Genomic DNA, 14,625 nt, shown 5'->3' on the forward strand with positions numbered 1-14,625 from the left:
TTTAGAAAAGGCAGAGGAACCAGAGATCAAATTGCCAACATGCGTTGGATCATCCAAAAAGCAAGAGAGTTCCAGAAAAACATCTACTTCTGGTTTATTGACTACACCAAAGCTTTTGTGTGGATCACAACAAACTGTGGAAAATTCTGAAAGAGATGGGAATACCAGACCACCTGACCTGCCTCTTGAGAAATCTGTTTCCAAGTCAAGAAGCAACAGTTAGAACTGGACATGGAACAACAGACTGGTTCCAAATAGGGAAAGGAGTATGTCAAGGCTGTATATTGTCACTCTGCTTATTTAACTTATATGCAGAGAACATCATGAGAAATGCTGGTCTGGATGAAGCATAAGCTGGAATCAAGATTGCCAGGAGAAATATCAATAACCTCAGATATGCAGATGATACCACCCTTATGGCAGAAAGCGAAGAAAAACTAAAGAGCCTCTTGATGAAAGTGAAAGAGAAGAGTGAAAAAGTTGGCTTAAAACTCAATATTCAGAAAACTAAGATCATGGCATCTGGTCCCATCAGATCTTCATGGCAAATAGATGGGGAAACAGTGGAAACTAAGAGATTTTATTTTGGGGGGCTCCAAAATCACTGAAGATGGTGATTGCAGCCATGAAATTAAAGGACACTTGCTCCTTAAAGTTATGACCAACATAGACAGCATATTAAAAAGCAGGGACAATACTTTGCCAACAAAGGTCTGTCTAGTCAAGGCTATGGTTTTTCCAGTAGTCATGTATGGATGTGAGAATTGGACCATAAGGAAAGCTGAGCACCAAAGAATTGATGTTTTTGAACTGTGGTGTTCGAGAAGATTCTTGAGAGTCCCTTGGACTACAAGGAGATCCAACCAGTACATCAAGGAAATAAGTCCTGAATATTCTTTGGAAGGACTGATATTGAAGCTGAACCTCCAATACTTTGGCCACCTGATGCAAAGAAATGACTCATCAGAAAAGACGGTGATGCTGGGAAAGATTGAAGGCAGGAGAAGAAGGGGATGACGGAGGATGAGATGTTTAGATGGCATCACCAACTTGATGGACATGAGTTTGAGCAAGCTCCAGGAGCTGGTGATGGACAGGGAGGCCTGGCTTGCTGCAGTCCATGAGGTTGCAAAGAGTTGGACACAACAGAAAAACTGGACTGAACTGATGGGTGTAGGGGAAGTCACATGAGCCTCAGCATCTTCATCCTTAAAACTGGTACTAGAACCTCCTCCCAGTATCGGGTGAGAAGTAAATGCCCCTGAGCACAATGCTACTTTCTTGTCTCCCTTTATTTGTTTACTCCTCTAGGACCAGCATTTCCTCACCTGTTAAAGGAGAGTAAAGCACCTGCCCAGCAAGGTGGCTATGTGATTGAATGAGGTAAGTTACTGAGTGCACCAAGCACAGCACCCAGCACCTGGAGAAGGCCATGGCAGGGGACACGGTAAGTCCATCTGTCCTTCCTCTATCTTGCCTCCAAATGGGTCCAACAAACTGCTGGGCAGAAACAAGCAAAATTTAGTTAAGGCTCACAGAGAACTTTAATTTCAGGAAGGCCATGCTCACTAATTCCCAGGAAGATGCCTTGTTTAGGGGAGGAGTTGGGGGTGGGTGGATGGCTGGAGCGGGTCACCCTGTGGACCGAGGAATTTGATTCTCTGGAGAGCTTCACGTGTAAACCTCTGGGGTCAACCTGGGGCAGAACTGTCGGGTTTGGAGAGCCGGCGGGGGTGGTGCCAGGGGGGTCATTTGTCTTTAGCCTCAGGAGATGGTGAACTCTGGGCCTCCGGAGCCCTGGAATTGGGGACCAGGAGGGATGTCCTACCATCCTTCTGCTTTCTCTCACCCAGCTTCTAAGGAAATTCCATTGCATTGTATTTACAAGGCATCCCCAACTGTCAGCTTCCTTGAACACAATGTATTTAATAAAAAGCCATTAAGCCTTGTAAAGCTGTCAGAAATCTAAATGACACTTGTAATAAAATCTTGTCGGGTGACCTGTTCCAGTTAATCAGGTCCAGCGACATCATCACCCGCGGATCTGTCTGATACTCAGGGCGCTAGGTCTATTTAGACAGCTTTATGATCCACGCGGATTTGAGTTATTAAAATTGTACAGTTTTGCAAGGAATTTGGGATTTAATAAAGCAGCAGAGAAACTACAAAAGGAGCAATAACCTTCGCAAAGGCCAGTCCTCCGGGTGCTGGGGTGTGTGCTCTGGCTAGTCACAGAGGTATCTGATGCCAGGCGCTCACAGGGGTGATTTTATGTATCTATAATATGTGTATCTGGCATCTGCAAGGCTAGAAAATATATTACATGGTACCCAATGACTTCAAGGTGGTGAATTGTGCTTAAATGTAAAGATTTATGGATTTATTCAATTACAAGAAGATATTACCACCGATTGCATATTGGCTCTATTAAACCTTTTTTTTTTAGAAAATACAACCACTAGATTGTAAATATCTTTGGCCCTGCTTACCACCTGAGTAGTTTCTAGGGTGCTAGGGCCTTTAAGGCACGACTTTACTTATCTTGAACTGCAAAAGTTGAGCTTCATGTAACCATCAGGATGAGACAGACAGACAGACACAGACAAGTCATATCCATCTGCTCAATAATCTATAAATTTAGACTAATGAGGCAGATATCAAAAAAATGTGTTGGGTGCATGGTGAATAAATCACACTTGGTCTCCTGGCATAAACTGGCACAGCGTTCCTGATATGGCAGTCAAATTATTCCATTTGTTTCTAAAGATATTTTAATCCCACATGACCTCAAACTTCCCGTGAACCAGGGCCTGGACCCAAGGCCGCCCACGGCCTTTGCAATAAATCCGTTGTCTCCCTTCTCAGCCCTCAACCCAGGCCCATAGATCACCTCTCCCTGCATCTTGCTTCAATTACTCAATTAACTGCAGTAAAGTTCTTGTAGGTTTTGCAGATGTTGCTTTATTATCAAGGCCTCAGATGAACAGGAAAGTTCAGGAGCCGAGGTTATAGGAAGGTTGATGGGGGAAGGGCTGGGATGGGGCATAGGGGATATTCCCAGCAACCACTGGGGGCCGAAGGTCCCTAGAGGAATATTGCCCCCTCTTTCCCCCCTCCACGACTCTTCCCTGTGCTGTTAAATGCCCTTCACTGCTTGGGGGAATTTGTGATGTTATCTCACTGAGAAACTGCTTGAGAGAAGTAGGTATTCCACCTTCTGATGAGATAATGCTGTGATTAACAGATGCTTAATTGGGTCATTTATCAAGAACAGGACCTGCCCCTAAGTCAGTGGGCTAAGTAAATTATTACCCACCCTGCAGGTGTTGGACTGGCAGATCTATTACTCTTCTCGAAATGGTCTTCAGAAGATTTTATATGAAAAGATGATTTATTTCCAAAAGGAATTCTATTGTGCTGTTATTTATCCCGAATGTAGCCTGGTTCTGCCCAGCCCCTCTTCCTTCGTGCACAAAAGAGGATTGTTGAAAATTAGAATCACAGAGAGGGTCAGAGCCAGAAGGACTCTTAGAGATCACCTAGTACAACCTGGCCATTTTACAGATGACAACACTGAGGTTTGAGCAGACTATATCAAATTACATAACCAGTTAGCATATTGGCAAAGGCATTTCCCTCCCTTTTTGTTTTTCTTTTTTAAAGGGTGGTTTCTCTAGCTGATGTTAATAGAATTCCTAGAAAGCAAGAATTTAACTGTGAACAAGACATGTTTATACTTGAAAATAAGGTTTCTCAGCCTTGGCATTATGGACATTTTAGCGGGGATTGTTTTGTACTAGGGGCTGTCCTGAGTATTAGAAGATGTTTAGCAGCATCCTGACCTCTACCCACTAGATGCCAGTAACATCCTCCCTCTTGGACAAGGCAACCAAAAATGTCTCCAGATATTGCAAATTCCCCTCGGAGGTAAAGTTGTCCCTACTTGAGAACCACAACTTTAAATATTGTCATCATTAGCATCATCATGAAATTAATAATGTGAATATAAGCAGCTAACTTTTATTGAGTGCTAGGAATGGTTCAACACTTTTTATCCATTCTCTCATTTAATCCTCACACTAACTTGATTATGTGGGTATTCGTATTAGCCCATTTCACGAGTGAGAAACTTTCAGCTCAGGGAGGCTAAGGTTTATGACACATAGCTATAAGTGCCAGAGGTGGGGTGAGCCCTGAAGCTCCCATCCATACCATTGAATAAACAATGAAGCTGCTGAATTTGGATTCGTTATTAAGTGATATAAGTGGACAAATTTGTTTCCTGTTATCCCTCATAGTAAACTTCTCTTTGACAGTCTGTTGGAATAATAAGTCATCTTGTTCCCACATTACAAAGAAAGCAAAATGTGGCTTGTCTGTGGATATGTCGTCTTCCCCATAGACGATGGCATAGTGTCCTTCTGGTATCTGGGGGAAGCATGATGCTTGTCCACCTCGTGGATGAAGGCACCCATGGCTGTAAGCTCACAGTGGAATTGGGAACATCTGAACAACTGTATTTCATGGAGCAAACCTCTTCGGCTATATCCAAAATTTCCAAAGAAGCTCAGCCTGCTCTTCTACAATAGACTGAGTCAGATGGCTTCCCCAGACCTGGGAGATGTCTGATATCTGGGAAAAATTTGCCAGGTGAAAAACGAGGAAGGCCATGGCTCTAAAGGTAGTGTGGGTTTCATGCCACGAAATAAATTATATGTAAAACGGTGATGTGCGGTGAGACACTTGCATGGCGGATTTGTTATATCGATGTCAACAAGTGTGTCTGGGCAGCTCCGAGGACAGTATTTGGGGGTAAAATAAAAGAATGTTTTCAAGTGTAAACTTCCCCATCCCATCTGTAGCAACTGGCAACTGTTCCAGATTTTATGACTTAGTGCTTGGATTAATCTGATTTTTACCATTTTTATTTTCTTTTCATCAGGATTTCTTTCTTTCTTTCTTTATTTATTTACCCTGTTGTGAACCGTATATGGATGTATGCATGTGTTTATATATATATATATGTTTGCACATATATGTGTGTGTATAGATATGTGTATCTATGTACATACCTATCTATAATGTGTGTATATGTATATATATAGTCTTTGTGATAAGTCATACCAAATCCTTCATAGAGAGGAAAGTATACATAACAAAACTGTGACAATGTAACAGCTCCAATGACTAGGTTTCACTCTGGAGTTTTAGGGCCTGGTGATTACTGCAGATCACTATGAAATTTTGTGATTTTATCATATCATGAAATTTTGATAATATTTTATGATATATATTTATCACATAATACATGATAAATATCACAATATGAAATGTACCCACCTTCCCATCAGCACTTCCATAGGCTGCTGAGTGCTGTTGGCACACGCTGTCAGAGCAAAGACCAAGCCCCCAGCGACACCTCAAGCCAGATGCATGCTCTTGGACTGGCGGGCCTGCTGGGCCCTTTATTTACTTACTTCCACCTGTTTCGTGTTTTTCATTCCAACAAGAGTCCTTGTCTGTCAAGAGAGGCCATACATCAAAATGCTGCCAAGTCTAAAGCACTTTTTCAAGCTCAGGCTCTCTTGTCTGTTCTCATCCTAATCATTGACTGTACTTTTTCTATCCAAGCTAAGAAGATGTGCAGGGCAAGTTGAGTTCTCATATGAATTAGCATGAGCTCCAGACTCAAACAGAGTGATGGGAAACACTGGCATGAATTCTAGCTCAGAGAGAGGCAGGTCTGCCGGGTGGGGAAACCCCACTGAAGGCCATGTTTTCTACCCAGGACATTCGTTTTCATTACATGGAGAAAGACATTGGTGCATGCACCAGGGTGATATGTGGAGGGCATCCATAACTTCACCCATAGCTATCCCAAGGATCTCATAAAAGATATAATGTTTAACCCACGTGAAAGATCAAAGAAGATGAAACTAGATAAAGCTAAGAGAGATAACGGGCTTGTTCAGCAACTGCCCACGTTTGGATTTAAACCCTGACCTGTCTGAGCTCGATGGTAAAGAATCTGCATGCAGTGCAGGAGACCGGCGTTCGATCCTTGGGTCGGGAAGATCCCTTGGAGAAGGAAATGGCAACCCACTCCAGTATTCTTGCCTGGGAAATCCCATGGACAGAGGAGCCTGGCGGGTTATAGTCTACGGGGTTGCAAAGAGTCAGACACGACTGAGCAACTGACACGCTATCTGACCCCAAACTCAGCATTTCTCCCTTACATTTTACTGCTAGAGGAAGTGATCCCAGGCCCTTCTGGGTGCCAGGCCTTGTCCCTGGTCCGTGGGAGTGGAGAAAAGGACACCCCCACGGGGTTCTCTGGAAGGCCGTTGGCTTCTCCCGTTGGCAATCTGGGGGCTCTAGCGGGGACCTCTTCTGTAGCCAGCTCCACGGAGGGCCGGGCTTGGCTCTGCCCTTTTCTTTTATCAGTGTTGTTACACTAATTTTTCTCTGCCAAACAGGCATCTCCCTGGTTACCTGGTTTGGCAGCCCACTTGTGGCCCCCTTGCAGCCCCTGGTATAGGCTGGTCATAGGACAGGCTGCATAAATACCTGAGGATGGACTGTGGATGGATCTGGCCTCAGTTTTGATGGGTGAGGAGGGACTTGCTAAGTTGCTCCTGACAACTGCTGTCTTTTCCATCTCCAGGCCCAGCCTGAAGCCACCAGCTCATAACACACCTCCCCACCCACAGAGAGAGGAGAGAAAGGCAATCATTTCAGATCCTGAGATGTGAAAACTGCCTGTGAGCGCCCCCACCCCCCAGTGGCTGCCCTTTTCTCCAGCCTCCCCTGAGGGGACAGCAGGCTTTTAGCTCATGGGCAGGCTGCTCTGGTGACTCCTGTACCTGGGGGCTGGGCGGAAGGAGGTTCCCAAAGGAGGTGAACGCCTATCACGCTCCCTCTTGGGAAAGGGGGGGAATTTTATTTTAACGAACGTTTGCTGGTCTTGGCTATTGTTAAAACCCCATTTGATTAGATCCCGGAGCTTAAAAGGGGTGGTGGAAGCTGAGGCTCCTGTAATTGGGGGCAGAGGACAGGGGTGGGGCTCTCATTGGAGCAGACAAAAAGCAGACCCATTTCTTTCTGGATGTTTGTAGGTCACGTAACCTAGGCTTCAGGGTAGAATTGATAACTTGACCCCAAACTACAGTTGGTAATCAAGCTTATTCACTTGTACATCAAATCTTTATTGAGCACCTACTGTGTCCCGAGCCCCAGGAGGACGGTAAGGCTCAAATGGCCAGGCGCTGCCTTCGTGGGTTGTACAGATGAGTGGGTGTCACAAGTGAGTCCTCATCAGATATTCCCACAAACCAGTATTTGAAGAAAAACGGGGCTAGGAACCATGAAGGGATAGAGCTGAGGAGGGGGTCCTGTTTGGATTGGGCACCACAGGTGGTTTCTCAGAGGAGGGGGCCAGGTTCTGAAGGACTTGAGCTGGGAGGAAGTCGTTAAAGTCGTTAAAGGGAAGAAAGAGGATCACGTGTGGAGGGACAGAAGAGCGTCTGCTTCATTTGAGGGTCTGAAAGGTGGACGGAAATGAGGGCAGGGCTCCCAAGGGTGAAGCAGACAGAGCTTTCCAGAACTTGTAAAGATGACAAAGGCTGGCTTTACACGAAACTGAGGTGGCCTCTCCTGGGTGCTTCCTTCTGTGGCAGTGCCTGCACCGTGTATGCCTGTGTTCCCCCCATGCCCCTCCACAGAGCCTGCTCTTCAGAAATAATCTCAGGCCAGTGGCTCAAATTAAAAGAAAGGAAGGAAGGAAAAGAAGCGAAGTTTCTTAGATGGCGAACCTGTGAGGGACAGATAGGCAGGATATGATCTCTGCCCCAGGATGCTCACAGCCTCCTTAATCTGTCCCCATGGAAACATCTGCAAGACCCCAGAGGTAAGGACCCAATAGAGGAAATTATGGGAGTTCAGAGACGATCACATGGGCACCAGAGCAGATGGATGGGGGGCTTCTTATTGGAGGTGAATTTCTTCAGATTTACCTGATGACAGGTTAAGGGGACCACCCAGAAGGGAAGTCCCGTGTTCCCTCTCCAGGGAGCTCTGTCTTTCAAGCCTGATGTCTGATGGGAAACAAATGGAATTTCCGGAGCGGGGAGGAGACCCTTGGAAGGACTGGAGCCCCTTAATGCAGAAGAAGGCTCTTTGCTCTGGTAGATTGTTCGTCCTGGACAGGAGACGTGTCCTGTGCTTTGAGGAAAGTTGTCAGGACAAGACCCAGCATCATGGTGGACAAAATCAGGAAAGATCCCCAGGTCTTGCTCTTAGAGACCTTCTGGAGGAGGGTGGGACTCAGATCCCACCAAGCTGCTTCCTTATCATTTGTTCAGAACTCAGCTCGAACATTCTTTCCTGGTCTTTAAGGCAGACAACACGCTGGTCACTCTGTCAGCCTGTGCCTCACTTATTACGAGCCTGCCAATTCCCACCTCAGGGCCTGGGGCTGAATTTGTGAGCACGATGGTTATAGGGCCCCCAGGATGTAGTGAGTCCCAGGCTGCAGGCACTGGGCTTCAGATCTTCCCCAACTCCCCACCCCACTATCCTGCTGGCAGACTCGCTAAGTGTCCTGCCTTTCCAGGAAGGCGTGCTGACCTGAGAAGGTTCATTGCTTGGTCAAGGTCACAGTCACCCACGTGACTTTGAGACTGTGTTACCTGACCTCCTGAGGCTCTGTGCTACCCTTTGTTATCTTTCCCAATATTTTCTCTAGCATGGTGTGGTCGGTTGACTGATGCCCTCTGAGCAGGTTCCCTGAGGAGGCTTCTTGGCCCCATTTTACAGATGGGAAGGATGTGGCCAAGGGCAGGGATGTGGAGGAAAGTGGGCAAGTGAATTACTCCAGTCCCAGAGGGAATTAGCGGCGGCCGGGATAGTCCGAGGCGGGCGCAGGCCGGTTTCCACTCAGCTGCCTGAGCCACACTCCTAGGGCCCGGCTGATAATTGCTCATTATGTGCTTAATCTGGGCACAGCCGGGCCTGGCAGCAGAATTGCATCACATCAAAGCGAGCTCTTCAAAGGAGCAGAAAGCTGGCCCCTGGGGTAATTAGCAGAGGGCCTATTCTCTTCTGCTTAGGACAGTTGGGGGGTTTCGGGCAGGGTCCAAACGGCACGAAGCAGAGCTCAGAATCGTCAACTCTGCTGAACTTGGACAGGCAAGGCGATGCCTCAAATTATTCGGTGTGTGTGTGTGTGTGTGTGTGTGTGTGTGTGTGTGTGTTTCTTTCATAAGCTGGTAAGACAGTTTTCTGCCTGCCTGGCCCAGATGCCCTGATCAACTGAATTGCCCTCTGCTTTTCTAGAACCCTGTGGACCCTTTCTCTAGACTGCTACATTCTAGAAGAGTTGAAGAAAGCACACACATTCACACGCACATACACTCATCACCACCACGACCCCAAAATAAAAGCTGAAAGACGGTGACACCACCTGGCTTGTGCAGAGTTCGAAACCGCATCACTGTGGCTCCGTCTCCCCCGCCGTCTGCATGGAGGGGCCCCAGGCGGCAGCCCCGACTGGCAGGGTGTTGGTTCATCCATCAAAGTGGAATTCGGTCAGGGGGCAACAGGCCTGGCACGTGGCCCCTGAGAAAATCAAAAGATGCAGCTGGTTGCTGAGCACGACCCGCCTCGTCCCTTGCTCGGCTGGAGGAGACAAGCAAGGTGATGTTCTGTCTCTAATCCCATTTGCAGGCCCCTCTTGCACAGCCAGGTACCGCGCCAGCACGCCGTGGAGGTGCGCAAAGTGCTAAGAGACGTTATAATGGAGTCTGGTGCCTCTTCTTGATGGCCTGTGGGGCACGCAGGCTAACAGGCCTGAGTGCGTCTGCTAGCTGGGAAACAATGGTGCTGAGCTGGCCGGCAGGGGACCTGAGACCCTTTGCATGTCTGGCAGGGCAAGTGCTGATTCCAGGACTGGTTGGTGCAAGAGAAAAGAATGGGGTATTTTTTTTTTTAATCCCCGCTTTAATAAATGACAACGCTTCACTTTCTTGAAAGTTGGGAAAATAATTCATCTTACCTTTCTCTTGCTCATGCTCATGCTCAGTCCTGTCTGACTCTTTGTGACCCCACAGATTGTGGCCCACCGGGCTCCACGGTCCATGGGATTTCCCAGGCAAGAATACTGGAGCGGGTTGCCATTCCCTTCTCCAAGGGATCTTCCTGACCCAGAGATCGAACCTGCGTCTCCTGCATCGCAGGTGGATTCTTTACTGCTGAGCCATTGGGGAAGCCCACCCATCTCTTAACCATATTTGAATCATAACCATAATAATGTGATTATTAACGTGGCAGAACTTCTCTGAGCCACGTGAGGAAAGCATTCTTAAACACTGAACAAAATCCATCAGAACTGGGGGTGGCGGTGAATCACAGTACACAGGGATGTTATATTTAATAGAAATAAAGCCATCGACTTTGTATTTCCCGATAATGCAGACTGTAGCCCAACAGTGTCTTCATCTATAATTTCTGAGCATGAAGATTTCTTGTATCAGTTATTCTGCCTAGAGTGGGAAAGAAATGATTGAGCAGACACTTCGAGAGTCAGTTGAGAGTGGACATTACCCCATAAAGGAAGCCCTTGTGGCCCCAGGAACAGATTCGGACACTATTGTATCTAAAATGATTTAATCCAGGGCCATTCCCCTTTAGATCTCTCTGACTCCTAGTCTCAGGCCCTCTACCCTACAGCCAGTTCCTGTCCTGGGGGCAACAGGCCTGGCATGAGGCCTCATGTGATTCATGAGCCCCATGCTGCAAACACGAGCCTTTAAAATAACTTCACAAAATACCTGTTGCCTGGCTAATCATCAGGTGAGAATATACCACACATCTGCTCCATGCCCCTTGGTCTGTATGTTGAGTACATGGGAAGTCGCTTAGGGCACTCTGGGGAGTGGTGAGGCCATAAGAAGACCTTAAGACCAGGGTTTGAGTCTGTCATTCACCAGCTGGCCGAAATGGGCAGGTCAGCCTCCATTTCATCGTCTCTAGGACGGGCTTTGGGGGGTGTGAAGCCATCTGGATTGGGGACATGTCTTCTGTGGTGCTCCCTTCCCCTCCTCCATATATGGACATTGAGCTTTTTGTCTTCAAGCCTTTCCCTCTCTTCAGTTAAGCTTCCTAGAGGATACAATGTGAGTTTAACTTTTCTCTGTGTTTAGGAGCAAAGTGCCTGGTACACAGCCTGTGCTCAATAAATGCTTAGTGAATAAGACAGCACCTACTTGGTCTAACTTGAAGATTGGAGATATACATAGAATAATGGGTACAGTCTGGGCTGACTTAATACTTTATGGTCCAGTGCGAAAGAAAACACGGGGTTGCTCATTCAGAAATTATTAAGAGTTTTAAGATGTTGACAGCAGAGCCCTGAGACAAGTGCAGGGCCCTTCTGCATGCTGGGCTCTGAGCAATTGCTTGGGTCATATCATCATTACTGTAACTTAATGGTGCTGTATCCGTCTGCCTGGGCTGCCAACAGCGAAGATCCCAGTGGACATCTTAAACAACAGAAATTAATTTTCCCACGGTTCTGGAGGCTGGATGTCCAAGATCAAGGTGTCAGCAAGGCTGGCTTCTTCTGAAGTCTCTTTCCTTTGCTCATAGATGGCCATCATCTCCTTGTGTCTTCATGTCCACTTCCCTCTGTGTGCATCTGTGTCCTGATCTCCTTACAAGGACTCCAGTCATAATAGATAACAACCCACCCCAATGACTGCATTTTTAACTCCATGACCTCTTTAAGGACCCTATCTCCAAATAGGGTCATATTCTGAGGTACTGGGGGTTAGGACAGGGAGGACAGGATGGACAGGGAGGTCTGGCGTGCTGCAGTCCCTGGGGTCACAAAGAGTCGGGCACGATCAAGTGACAGAACTGAACTGAGGGGTTAGGACCTCAGCATAGGATATGGAGGTTGTTGTTCAGTCACTAAGTTGTGTCTGAGTCTTTGCAACTCCATGGACTGCAGCATGCCAGGCTCCTCTGTCCGCCACTGTCTCCCTGAGTTTGCTCAAATTCATGTCCATTGAATCCGTGGTGCCATCCAACCATCTCATCCTCTGCTGCCCACTTCTACTCTTGCCCTCAACCTTTCCCAACATCAGGTCTTTTCCAGTGAGTCAACTCTTCACATTAGGTGGCCAAAGTATTGGAGCTTCAACTTCAGCATCAGTCCTTCCAGTGAATATTCATGGTTGATTTCCTTTAGGATTGACTGGTCTGATTTTCTTGCACTCCAAGGGACTCTCAAGATGCAATTCAGCCCGTTACATTACCATCACGTATAGATGCTCTGTGGTCATCATTCTGAATTTGGTTTCAATCACAGGCTATTGAGAAGAACTGACTCATTAGAAAAGACCCTGATGCTGGGAAAGATTGAAGGCAGGAGGAGAAGGGGACAACAGAGGATGAGGTGGTTGGATGGCATCACTGACTTGATGGACATGAGTTTGAGCAAGTTCCAGGAGTTGGTGATGGATAGGGAAGCCTGGCGTGCTGCAGTCCATGGAGTCGAAAAGAGTCAGACACAACTGAGTGACTGAACTGAACTGACAGGTTATTTCAACCCTACCCTGTAGAGATTCGTGTAACTTTTACATTTTATTGGTTATAAGAGAAAAAGGTGAAGAATTAAAGCTCACCATTCATCTCACTATCCAGGGGTTAATGCTTTGATGTACATCCTTTTTGTCTTTTTTCAACACCATCTTAAAAAAATTATTTATTTTAATTGGAGGCTAATTACTTTACAATATTGTAGTGGTTTTTGCCATACATTGACATGAATCAACCATGGGTGTACATGTGTTCCCCATCCTGAACCCCCTCCCACATCCCTCCCCATCCCATCCCTCAGGGTCATCCCAGTGCACCAGCCCTGAGCACCCTGTTTCATGCATTGAACCTGGATTGGTGATCTATTTCACATATCGTAATATACGTGTTTCAATGCTATTCTCTCAAATCATCCCACCCTCGCCTTCTCCCACAGAGTCCAGAAGTCTGTTCTTTACATCTGTGTCTCTTCTACTGTCTCACATATATGGTCATTGTTACCATCTTTCTAAAGTTCTTATTTATGCATTAATATACTATATTGGTGTTTTTCGTTCTGACTTACTTCACTCTGTATAAAAGGCTCCAGTTTCATCCACCTCATTAGAACTGATTCAAATGCATTTTTTAATAGCTGAGTAATATTCCATTGTGTATATATACCACAGCTTTCTTATCCATTTGTCTACCACTGGCCATCTAGATTGCTTCCATGTCCTAGCTATTGTAAACAGTGCTGCGATGAACACTGGGGTACACGGGTCTCTTTCAATTCTGTTTTCCATGGTGTGTACGCCCAGCAGTGGGATTGCTGGGTGGTATGGCAGTTCTATTTCCAGTTTTTTAAGGAATCTCCACACCGTTATCCATAGTGGCTGTTTGCGTTCCCACCAACAGTGTAAGAGGGTTCCCTTTTCTCTGCACCCTCTCCAGCATTGTTTGTAGATTTTTTCAATACCATCTTGATGGTACTGACTGAGATTTTACCATTTAGGATCTTACCTAGCCCACCCCATTGAATAGTTTGAATTGGTTTTGGGAAATTTTACAGCAATATATCATATTCCAGACTCATCCACAGTTCTCAGATGCTGAAGTCACCTCCCAGGATAAGTCAGTAGCAATTCTGCCTGGGTGGGCACAGGTGATACCATCCCTGGAGCCACCTTGGGGCACTCAGACCACAGGGCAATGAACCCACCCAATCCTTGTGGGGTAATGCATTTGTTGATCCTCGATTGGCTGGGCAACATGAAACAGAAGAGAGAGTGTGAAGGATAGCATTGTGGTTTCATGGAGAAGTCTCCATCTGTCCACAATGGTTTCAAAGCTAATTGCTATGATGTGATGGCTCAGCATTCATTCCTTAATATAGTTCCCTCAAGAAAGAAGCATTTAGCCCACCAATTATTTTATCTCCTTTATACTTTCTTAATTGCAAAAGAATCTAAAAATACAATTGGCATACTTGATGTGTGCAGTATCTTGTTTAGAAAGTTAGGCTAGGAGAGAGAAAGCAATTAAACTGTCAAAACGTAATTGTTTCTCATATTTAATTTAAAGTGGCTCATTTTCATTTAGTTTTCATGGTGTTGGAGTTAAAAGCAAAGAAAGTTACCAGGGCAACTGGTGAAGATGGTGGGACTCTGAGTATGGGTGGCAGCTTAGCTGCTGCTCTCAAATGAATTTGGGTTAATAACACAATCTGATGCTCAACTTCTGAGATACTGGAAGCACAGCATTAGCTGGTTTGGGGCACAATGAACCATTTTGATGGAAGAAACGAGAGAGTCAATTCCTAGGTAGGTTGATAAGAAGTCCAGGATCCCCACTGAGGAGAAAGGAGTCTGGAGCTTTCAAGAAGAAAAAGACAAACTCTTTTTTTCTACATTGCTGTATTTTAGTCAATATAAAATGTATCTCCCTTGAGGATATGTTTCTCCTTAACAAGAAAGTTTCCTGACTAATCTTGTTATCTTAAGACATATGTTGTGGGAGTGGGCCTGCTAAGACCTTTCTATTGTTAGT

General features: G+C 46.0%; 1 long non-coding RNA gene across 2 annotated transcripts in view; it reads left to right on the forward strand.

Moving 5' to 3' along the window:
* LOC109579098 (uncharacterized) overlaps positions 1–14,409 on the forward strand; it is an 84,016-nt gene extending 69,607 nt beyond the window's left edge. For both annotated transcript variants that reach the window (XR_011564301.1, XR_011564302.1), the window contains one exon: positions 1–14,409. This exon is cut by the window's left edge and continues 18,274 nt beyond it. This is a non-coding gene — a long non-coding RNA (uncharacterized lncRNA).
* The last annotated feature ends 216 nt before the right edge of the window (positions 14,410–14,625 follow it).

The sequence above is a fragment of the Bos indicus genome, chromosome 26 (genome assembly GCF_029378745.1).
Source record: "Bos indicus isolate NIAB-ARS_2022 breed Sahiwal x Tharparkar chromosome 26, NIAB-ARS_B.indTharparkar_mat_pri_1.0, whole genome shotgun sequence".
NCBI lineage: Eukaryota > Metazoa > Chordata > Mammalia > Artiodactyla > Bovidae > Bos > Bos indicus.